This window comes from Artemia franciscana, chromosome 4, assembly GCF_032884065.1.
Source record: "Artemia franciscana chromosome 4, ASM3288406v1, whole genome shotgun sequence".
NCBI lineage: Eukaryota > Metazoa > Arthropoda > Branchiopoda > Anostraca > Artemiidae > Artemia > Artemia franciscana.
The window spans coordinates 52380587-52392642 of record NC_088866.1 but is presented as its reverse complement, the minus strand read 5'-3'; the positions used below and the strand labels follow the sequence as shown (position 1 = coordinate 52392642).

The window sequence follows — 12056 nt, the reverse complement described above, 5'->3', positions numbered from 1 at the left end:
AAAACTTGTTTTTTTTTATTTAATTATGGTAAGGCTCACCAAAAAGTTAAAAAGAGTAGCTGTTGCAGCATTTGATAATAACTGTCTTACACATATGCTTGGAATATATTGGTCCAACAAAATTCTACACTCCGTCTTTTACGCATATATTTTTGATGGGTAATGAATTAATTTTATTTACAAGTGAAAAAAGTCTTAAATTTATAAAAAAAACTGGATTTTCTGACTCTGAGTGAAACTTTTTTAAGCAGCCTCAATGTTAAGAATCTCCTGACTCAGGTAAAGTTAAGGCCCCACCAACTTATTCAAGAAGGATATGCGAATTACAGCGCAGAGACAGTTATATCGAAGAGTCCATCGAAAAGTTAGCAAAGCTTCAACAACAGCAATGGCTTAACACTCTATTGACAGTCTAAGTTCCTTTTAAAACTCCCTTCGAGACTTAGATATTGCAGTAAATCTAATAAACACCATATTCCCTATCCCTTTCCAATGATATAAAATTTTAGAACATTCAGAAAAACTTATTAGAAAATTCAACAATGATTAGGAAATTAAGAGCTGATGTGACTAAATCCGATCATCTGTACACTAGTGTGATTTAAAAAAATTTTATGGATTGGATTTTTGGATCCAATCTGGATCCAAATTTGGATCCAATTTGGATCCCTTTTTGTTGGAGTCTTTTTAATATATACATTTTTTAGGGGTAATAAGGAAATTTTAATATTTGCAAAAGTCTCAAATATGGATAGAGACTCTGAATCTGCAGATTTGGTTTTGAGTGATACTTCTGAAACCCCTCATCACTTTTTTCTAGAATTATTTTTCTTAAAAAGCAATTTATATTTAGCAAGCTAGAAACTAAGCTAGAAATCGAAGGAACAATAGAAACAAGACGGAATGTAGAATTTTTTTTGGACAAGGAGGGGGAGAGAGGATTACAAAAAGAAACTATACAAAACGCATCAAAAATTTGTTTATATGCATTTTCATTACATTTTTTGCGATTCGAAAAAAAATCATATAAGAAATTTATTTAAATTCATTTTTATTTCCTTTTTACCCCCCCTCTCCTTATTACGGTCTTGCTTCAGCCCATCTTACTATTTATGTTGTTCCAAAATATGATTGGTTGCCCATACATACGTAGGCTAGTTTTAATTCACCCCACACCGTCTATTATAATTTACAAATAATTGAGCCTTAGCTTTCTAAATAACTCAACTAAATGCTCAGTTGAGCAATACTTAATTTTCTGGAAGACCCTAAACGGTAAGGCATATATAGTTACCCGATCCTTCTTTCTTTTCAGAATTATCACCAACTAAATTCAAATCTTCAAGTTGTCTACCCAATGGGGATTTCGCATCTCACTTGAATGTCTTGGAAATTATTTCACTCAACTCAAGATTACAAAAAAGTTGAGAGCAAGTCGATTTCAACCTGAAATAAGGATGGGTAATCCTGGTAATTATACCATAACATAATCAAAATTACCATAAATAATCAATGTCACCCTAATTAGCTATCATAATGAATGAATAATATTATTATATCTATAATAATGAAGCTATTTTCTTAGTTTCATAGTTTTATACATTCCGATAACTCTATCGAAGTGTTGTCAAATTTTGAGAACAAAATGACCACTGTACAGTTGTATATCTATAAAAAAGAAGCTATTTTCTTAGTTTCATAGTTTTATACATTCCGATAAGTCTATCGGAATGTTCTCAAATTTGGAGAACAAAATGACCACTGTACAGTTGTATATCTATAAAAAAGAAGCCATTTTCTTAGTTTCATAGTTTTATACATTCCGATAAGTCTATCGGAATGTTCTCAAATTTGGAGAACAAAATGACCACTGTACAGTTGTATATGTATAAAAAAGAAGCTATTTTCTTAGTTTCATAGTTTTATACATTCCGATAACTCTATCGAAGTGTTGTCAAATTTTGAGAACAAAATGACCACTGTACAGTTGTATATCTATAAAAAAGAAGCTATTTTCCTAGTTTCATAGTTTCATACATTCCAATAACTCTATATGAATGTTCTCAATTTTGAGAACAAATGACAACTGTACAGTTGTATATGTATAAAAAAGAAGCTATTTTCTTAGTTTCATAGTTTTATACATTCCGATAAGTCTATCGGAATGTTCTCAAATTTGGAGAACAAAATGACCATTGTACAGTTGTATATCTATAAAAAAGAAGCTATTTTCCTAGTTTCATAGTTTCATACATTCCAATAACTTTATACGAATGTTCTCAATTTTGAGAACAAACGACAACTCTACAGTTGTATATGTATAAAAAAAGAAGCTATTTTCCTAGTTTCATAGTTTTATACATTCCGATAACTCTTTCGGAATGTTCTCAAATTTGGAGAACAAAATGACCACTGTACAGTTGTATATCAAACAGTTCGTTGTAACGAACTGTAGTAAGGAGCAACCCGGCTCAATAGTAACCAAAACTCTAAAAAATTGAATTTTGATATCAATAGGTACAAAAAAGAATTACATTTAAATGCTGATTTTAAATATGTACGTTTCATCAAGTTTAGTCTTACCCATCAAAAGTTACGAGCCTGAGAAAATTTGCCTTATTTAGGAAAATAGGGAGAAACACCCCCTTGAAAATTTCAACATCAAATTCAGAGTATCAGAGAACCCCACTGTAAAAGTTCCAAGCTCCTATCTACAAAAATGTGGAATTTTGTGCTTTTTGCCAGAAGACAAATCACGGGTGCGTGTTTATCTGTTGTTTTTTTTTCCAGGGGTCATCGTATCGACCAAGTGGCCCTAGAATGTCGCCAGAGGGCTAATTCCAACGGAAATGAAAATTTCCAGTGCCCTTTTTAAGTGACCAAAAACAAAATTGGATGGCATCTAGGCCCCCTCCCACGCTCATTTTTTTCTCAAAGTCAACGGATCAAAATTTTTAGATAGCCATTTTGTTCAACGTAGTCGAAAACCATAATAACTATGTCTTTGGGGATGACTTACTCCCCCTCAATCCCTGGGGGAGGGGCTGCAAGTTACAAACTTTGACCAGTGTTTACATATAGTAATGGTTATTGGGAAGTGTACAGACGTTTTCAGGGGGATTTTATTTTGTTTGGGGGTGGGGCTGAGGAGAGGGGGCTATGTTGGAGGATCTTTCCTTCGAGGAATCTGTCACGGGGTAAGAAAAATTCAATGAAAAGGGCGCAGGATTCTCTAGCATTACTATAAGAAAACAATGAAAAATAAACATGAAAACGTTTTTTTTCCAAACGAAAGGAAGAAGTAGCATTGAAACTTAAAACGAACAGAGATTATTACGCATATGAGGGCTCTAAAAATACTTTAGCATAAACAGCGAGGTATTTAGGAGGAGATAAATATCTTGCTCTTTATGCTAAAGTATTTTTAGTAATTTCAACTATTTATTCTACGACCTTTCTGATTCAGGGGTCATTCCTAAGGAATTGGGACAAAACTTACGATTTAGTGTAAAGAGCGAGGTATTAACGAGGGTCGAAGCCCCCTCGTATACATAATAAAAATATAAGGTTATGAAAGTTTGTTACTTAAGTTAATTCTTAAGTTACGTATATTTTTTACTAATAAAAGCGTTCGTTAAAAAATAAAAGTTCTAGTTGCCTTTTTAAGTAACCGAAAAATTGTAGGGCAACTAGGCCTTCTCCACCCCTTATTTCTCAAAATCGTCTGATCAAAACTAAGAGAAAGCCATTTAGCCAAAAAAAGAATTAATATACAAATTTCATTTTAATAATTCATGTGCGGAGAGCCAAAACCAAACATGCATTAATTATAAAACGTTATGAAATTAAATAAAAAACTAATTTTTTAGCTGAAATTAAGGAGTGACATTAAAACTTAAAACGAACAGAAATTACTCCGTATATGCAATGGGTTGTCCCCTCCGCAATCCCTCGCTCTTTACGCTAAAGTTTGACTCTTTGCCACAATTCCACTTTTTAAAACAATTAAAAGCTTTAGCGTAAAGAGCGAGGGATTGCGGAGGGGACAACCCATTTCATATACGGAGTAATTTCTGTTTGTTTTAAGTTTTAATGTCGCTCCTTACTTTCAGCTAAAAAAATAAGTTTTTTTTATTTAATCTATAAAAAAGAAGCTATTTTCCTAGTTTCATAGTTTCATACATTCAAATAACTCTATCGGAATGTTCTCAAATTTTGAGAACAAGATGACCACTGTACAGCTGTATATCTATAAAATAAAGAAGCTCTTCCTAGTTTCATAGTTTCATATATTCCGATAAGTTTATCGGAAAGTTCTCAAATTTTGAGAACAATGACCACTTTACAGTTGTATATCTATGAAAAAGAAGCTTTTTTCCTAGTTTCATAGTTTTATCCATTCTGATAACTCTATCGGAATGTTCTCAAATTTTGAGAACAAGATGACCACTGTACAGCTGTATATCTATAAAATAAAGAAGCTCTTCCTAGTTTCATAGTTTCATATATTCCGATAAGTTTATCGGAAAGTTCTCAAATTTTGAGAACAATAACCATTTTACAGCTGTGTATCTATGAAAAAGAAGCTTTTTTCCTAGTTTCATAGTTTTATCCATTCTGATAACTCTATCGGAATGTTCTCAAATTTTGAGAACAAGATGAGCACTGTACAGCTGTATATCTATAAAATAAAGAAGCTCTTCCTAGTTTCATAGTTTCATACATTCCGATAAGTTTATCGGAATGTTCTCAAATTTTGAGAACAAGATGATCACTGTACAGCTGTAAATCTATAAAATAAAGAAGCTCTTCCTAGTTTCATAGTTTCATACATTCCGATAAGTTTATCGGAAAGTTCTCAAATTTTGAGAACAAATGACCATTTTACAGCTGTGTATCTATGAAAAAGAAGCTTTTTTCTAGTTTCATAGTTTTATCCATTCTGATAACTCTATCGGAATGTTCTCAAATTTTGAGAACAAGATGACCACTGTACAGCTGTATATCTATAAAATAAAGAAGCTCTTCCTAGTTTCATAGTTTCATACATTCCGATAAGTTTATCGGAAAGTTCTCAAATTTTGAGAACAAATGACCATTTTACAGCTGTGTATCTATGAAAAAGAAGCTTTTTTCCTAGTTTCATAGTTTTATCCATTCTGATAACTCTATCGGAATGTTCTCAAATTTTGAGAACAAGATGACCACTGTACAGCTGTATATCTATAAAATAAAGAAGCTCTTCCTAGTTTCATAGTTTCATACATTCCGATAAGTTTATCGGAAAGTTCTCAAATTTTGAGAACAAGATGAGCACTGTACAGCTGTATATCTATAAAATAAAGAAGCTCTTCCTAGTTTCATAGTTTAATACATTCCGATAAGTTTATCGGAATATTCTCAAATTTTGAGAACAAGATGACCACTGTACAGCTGTATATCTATAAAATGAAGAAGCTCTTCCTAGTTTCATAGTTTCATACATCCGATAAGTTTATCGGAATGTTCTCAAATTTTGAGAACAAGATGACCACTGTACAGCTGTATATCTATAAAATAAAGAAGCTCTTCCTAGTTTCATAGTTTCATACATTCCGATAAGTTTATCGGAATGTTCTCAAATTTTGAGAACAAGATGACCACTGTACAGCTGTATATCTATAAAATAAAGAAGCTCTTCCTAGTTTCATAGTTTCATACATTCCGATAAGTTTATCGGAATGTTCTCAAATTTTGAGAACAAGATGAGCACTGTACAGCTGTATATCTATAAAATAAAGAAGCTCTTCCTAGTTTCATAGTTTCATACATTCCGATAAGTTTATCGGAATGTTCTCAAATTTTGAGAACAAGATGATCACTGTACAGCTGTAAATCTATAAAATAAAGAAGCTCTTCCTAGTTTCATAGTTTCATACATTCCGATAAGTTTATCGGAATGTTCTCAAATTTTGAGAACAAGATGACCACTGTACAGCTGTATATCTATAAAATGAAGAAGCTCTTCCTAGTTTCATAGTTTCATACATCCGATAAGTTTATCGGAATGTTCTCAAATTTTGAGAACAAGATGACCACTGTACAGCTGTATATCTATAAAATAAAGAAGCTCTTCCTAGTTTCATAGTTTCATACATTCCGATAAGTTTATCGGAAAGTTCTCAAATTTTGAGAACAAATGACCATTTTACAGCTGTGTATCTATGAAAAAGAAGCTTTTTTCTAGTTTCATAGTTTTATCCATTCTGATAACTCTATCGGAATGTTCTCAAATTTTGAGAACAAGATGACCACTGTACAGCTGTATATCTATAAAATAAAGAAGCTCTTCCTAGTTTCATAGTTTCATACATTCCGATACGTTTATCGGAAAGTTCTCAAATTTTGAGAACAAATGACCATTTTACAGCTGTATATCTATGAAAAAGAAGCTTTTTTCTAGTTTCATAGTTTTATACATTCTGATAACTCTATCGGAATGTTCTCAAATTTTGAGAACAAGATGACCACTGTACAGCTGTATATCTATAAAATGAAGAAGCTCTTCCTAGTTTCATAGTTTCATACATCCGATAAGTTTATCGGAATGTTCTCAAATTTTGAGAACAAGATGACCACTGTACAGCTGTATATCTATAAAATAAAGAAGCTCTTCCTAGTTTCATAGTTTCATACATTCCGATACGTTTATCGGAAAGTTCTCAAATTTTGAGAACAAATGACCACTGTACAGCTGTATATCTATAAAATGAAGAAGCTCTTCCTAGTTTCATAGTTTCATACATCCGATAAGTTTATCGGAATGTTCTCAAATTTTGAGAACAAGATGACCACTGTACAGCTGTATATCTATAAAATAAAGAAGCTCTTCCTAGTTTCATAGTTTCATACATTCCGATACGTTTATCGGAAAGTTCTCAAATTTTGAGAACAAATGACCATTTTACAACTGTATATCTATGAAAAAGAAGCTTTTTTCCTAGTTTCATAGTTTTATACATTCCGATAACTCTATCGGAATGTTCTCAAATTTTGAGAATAAAACAGTCACTGTGCAGTTTTATATCTATAAAAAAGAAGTTGTTTTCCTAGTTTCATAGTTTTATACGTTGCGATAGCTCTATAAGATCTAGAATTAATCATAAGTGAAATGAAAACTTGCAAATCTTTTCTTGATAATCCATACTTAATACATTTAAAATCATTGTTTATAAATCATATTTTGAAAGGTGCTTATTTTCATCATTCATTCTCAACACCATGGTCAAGAAGTATTATCAAAGGAATGTAGAAAGTAAAACAGTTCAAAATAGGGATGATACCTTTTTATTGACAGTGAAATATAAAATTATTTAACTGGATATTTCGAACACATATACAGTGTTCATCATCAGCAGTAAAACTCAGTAAAACTCCTATTTTGAACTGTTTTACTTTCGTCATGGAAAGGCAGTGTGGTCTTCGAAGTTATCTACAAAGGAATGTAGAGAAGTCAAATGTATTTATTGGATGATCTAAAGTTATTAAAGAATATAGATGAATTTAAATTATGATTAATAAACTGGTAAAATCGTCTAAGTATAGAAAATTAGCATGTGATATAGATGAAATTGTAAAATTCAAAGTTTTGTTCAGATATAGAGAAATGTTTTATAATAATATCCAAAATTGTTTTAAAGGTAACGAAGAATTGGTTATTTACTTTTATAATTGCAATAATTATATATACTTTGAGAAATTAAAATTTTATAGTATATTGAAACAATTTGTTGTTATATACAAGAGTAGTTATGATCAATAATTTATTGTATCTGAATCAGTGGATGATAATTTTTATAATAGAAATATAAAAGATATGTAAAGTTTGATCATAATATACTACCTGGTTATGAATACTTCAAAAATGTTAAAATTGTAAAGAAAGAGAAAATATTATTAGAAGATGTAGCATTTGGTATGATAATGATATACAAGAATTGTTGTGTGCAGTAGAAATATACAGGTTAAATGGATCTAAGGATTATATTAGAGATGCATATTATAATTATCCTTTCTCTCTTCATCTAAAAAGAACATTGAATGCAATTAAAGTGAAATACAAAAAAAAACAAAGGATAATAGCGTTTTCGGATATAGACTAATAAATAAAATAGAAATAAAAAGTTATCTTTCTCATAAAATATTTAAATAATTTATTAATGTATATATAAATGTAGTTGAAAATGATATTCAGAAATTGGGAGTACAAAATTGTGATGATTTTTACTATTATTTTGAATAAATTGTACGAATTATTAGGTTTCTTAAATTATTTTAATATTATTTTAAATAGTGTTCGTTTCAATACATGATAATCAGTATATAAATATTTATTAAAAATATTATATATCATTGAAAAAAATTTATATTTTTAAAACTAAAATTTACAGTATTATTTAACTACCGTTTTTTAATGTACTTTTTTATTTCTATTTTGTATATTGATTATTATGTTCTTGTATTATAAATTAATACTTCAGAGTGAATTATTTATTATCATATAATGATGTATTTTATTTTATATTTTATATTTGTAAAAAAGTTCGAATCCCTCTACTATATTATATTTTATATTATTAAAATTTAATGATTTTTCTTATTACTATGAATAATAGAACAATATCTTGTCTAAATTTTTGTGATTAATAAACCATTTCTTCATATGCTAATATGCTAATAAACTATTTCTAATATAAAATTAGATCAAATATTGATCTAATTTTTATAAGTAACTGGTTCGAATCCCAGTATTTACTTTTTTTGTTTAATAATCAATAAAATTATATTATGCTATCAAAAACATATTATATGATATTTATATATTCATATGAATACATAATAAATTAAATGGTATAAAACTTGCAATTTAATATACTTTATTTCTAGAAATTATGTATAAAATGCACTAATAAAATATATCTCGAGATTTAAGTTTATATAGTTATACAGAAGAAATTAATAATTTCTGATATTTATTAACATTGTTAAAATAAGATTGTAATACAATCAATAAGAATAATTTTATTTCATCAATATGCAAAATTATATTAAACCTGTGTGTTAGTGTTTAAAGATTTCTTTTATTAAAGTAATGAATGATATTATAAATATATGAAATTTATTTTAACTAGGTAAGAAATAGTAATCAAATAACTAAATAATTTTAAATCACAATAAAAGACTCCGACTTTACATCTAGATTTAAATATAGATCAAGTATAACCTGAATAAATCCATACAGTAAACACCTTTATTGGATACAATCTGGATATAATCTCATTATACAGTAAGACTCAATCGTGATTCCCTATGGACTTCTCTTAATCAACCTTGAACTTCGATGTTCTGAGTGAAAATTCCCTTGGGAACTTTGATTAAGAATTAACCTGAGTGATTTCCCTAGAGTCATTTAGTATCCGATTGTTTTGATCTATTTACTATTGGCATTTTTGCAATTCGAACTTGGTGTACTCAGTAGCGATACTTATTATGGATCTGGAGCAGTGTGGTATCTGTTTAAAAGGAATTACAAGCAAAACAGGTTGCGTGCAGTATATCAAATGTAATAAATGGTCTAATTTTAGTTGTGGAAAAACTAAATACTCTAATGACTTGAAGAAGACCTTTGTGTGCGTAATTTGTACACAAAAAGATTCCCCTAAAACCTTTACTCTGAAAAATTGAGATCGAAAAATAATAGTCCGAAACAGCAAAGTAACAATGATAAAATCCAGGATCAACTTAAAAAGAACACTATCTTCCCAGTAGAAAACTTGTCATCTAAATCTCCAAGCATTCCTGCCGGTGCACTGAGAATTATGGATACTATAGAAAATATCACCGAGGAAAGAATCGATACTATAGAAAATATCACCGAGGAAAGAAATGACTACTCAGGTTCTGATCTGAGCTGCCTCTTATGTGACGAACCGCCAAAAGACAGCCCTTCGTTTGATTGTCACCTTTGCTTACACCGCATGCATGCGGCCTGCACTGCAATTGATGCAGACATAGTTCTTGCTCTGCAGAAACCCTCGGGACGTTCCTTTCTTTTTACCTGTGAGAAGTGCTTAAACCAGGGTAATATAACCAGCTCTAAAGTTCTCAGTAATAATGTATCTGTTCAATGCAGTAGCTTTCTTACTAGTCAAACAACACAAACCGACCTAGAGTATTCTCAGTCTCCGCATACAGATGAAGAGGGTGTTACAAAGATCATATTCCTGAACGATGTGTCTGCAGATTTCACATAAGGCGAGGCTGTAGAAAGGCGGAGAATTGCACGTTTCTCCATATTTGCTTGGATTATTTCAAAGGCATCTGCCGTGATGAGTGTTGTATTCTGCCTCAGAGATCTCTGTGTAAAAAATTTGCTCATGGCCTTTGTTTCATGAACTGTTGTCCTAATATGCATCTCACTTCCCCCAGAAGGAAAAAGCTACGTTCCAATACTGAATTGCGAAGTTCAAAAAACGGGGAGCAAAAAATTCCACCTCTGATAAAACATAGTTGCCAAAGACAACAGTTTACAGTCCCACTTATGAGTTTGAAGCTCAAACCACCTGTCTCAAATCAGCCAATGCAGATCCCTCCCCCCTCATACCAACCACTCCTCGTGAAAACTTGGAGAAACTGGCAAGAACCAACATCTGCCAGCCTTCTGACAATATTTCCAGTACTAACAACCAACCAATTTGGAATTTCAAAGAAATCAAAGATTCACCCACCCCTCAAACCATGTCTTCCGAGTATCCCAACTTGGAACCGATTCAATATGTTGGCAAGGAGATTCGAGACCGCAGTGTAAAGCCCCCCTTTCATCCCTATATATTTCCGAAAATACTATTATCAAATCTCCGGTCACTTATGAACAAGTTAGAAGAGGTTGAACTTTGCTTGAAGAATGAACTGGTTGATATCGCTTGTATCTGTGAATCATGGTCCGCGACTGAAGATGTTGTAGCATTTGAAGGATATGATACCCATTTCAAACTTAGAATGACACCCAATGATATTTCAGTAACACATGGTGGTGGTGTTGGTATTATTTGTCGATCGTCTATAAGAAATCGAGTTCTCACTTTCGGTAATATACCAAATAAGCATGGTTTTGAAGTATTATGGTTGTGGTGCAGGCCTAAGAAGCTTCCCAAGGAAGTGGCATCACTGGTGATATGTGTTGTTTACTATCCGCCCCGTGGCCCCTATTGTAAAGACCTTGTGAATTACTTACAGAATTGCACTGACAATGTACGATCTTTGTATCCTAATGCTGGTATCATAATGTGTGGTGACTTTAATGACTTAGATGCCAAATGGCTAAGTAATTCCACTTAAGCAGGTTGTGAATGTGCCCACAAGAGGTAACCGTATGTTGGATCTCATTTTTAGCAACTGTCCTGAATATTATAATACTCCAGTTATATTACCCATATTAGGTTTGAGTGATCACTTGTGTGTTGCTTGGACACCCAATCATTTTATCCCAAATTGACAAATAAATAGTGTGGTGTACAGGCCTTTCTCACCTGAACTAGTAAATCTCTACAAGAAATGACTCACAGATCGTGACTGGCGTGATATTCTCTCATTGTCTGACGGTGACAAAATGGCAAGTTTATTCTGTAAGGAACTATTCGAAAAATACTGTGAAATTTTCCCACAAAAAAAAATATATGTGAAATCTAATGATAAACCATGGATTACTCAAGAGATTCGGAATCTGATAAAATTGAGGAACGAATTGCATTTAACTGGATCTGTAAAAGATTTCAAAAGAGTAAGAAATTTAATTGTATATAAAATAAGATGTTCTCGTAAGCAGTATGGGTCTAAAATAATAAGCAAAATATATAAATCCAACCCAAGGAAGTTCCATGACTTAGTTCAGAACATTATCGGGAAAAAAGTAACCAGAGTTGAAGTGAGAGATGTCAATGGTAAACCCCTGTTACCTAGTGAAATTAATAACTTTTTTGCATCTGTTTGTAAAATTCATCCGCAACTAAGAAAATTAC

The 12056-nt window shown here is 31.4% G+C and overlaps 1 protein-coding gene across 1 annotated transcript in view; it reads right to left on the bottom strand.

Moving 5' to 3' along the window:
* Positions 1–12056, bottom strand: part of LOC136026571 (protein halfway-like) — a 120826-nt gene that overhangs the window by 97248 nt on the left and 11522 nt on the right. Inside the window, exon 2 of the mRNA XM_065703270.1 lies at positions 1295–1446. The gene's annotated coding sequence lies outside the window, so the exon portion shown is untranslated. The remainder of the gene's footprint in view (positions 1–1294; positions 1447–12056) is intronic.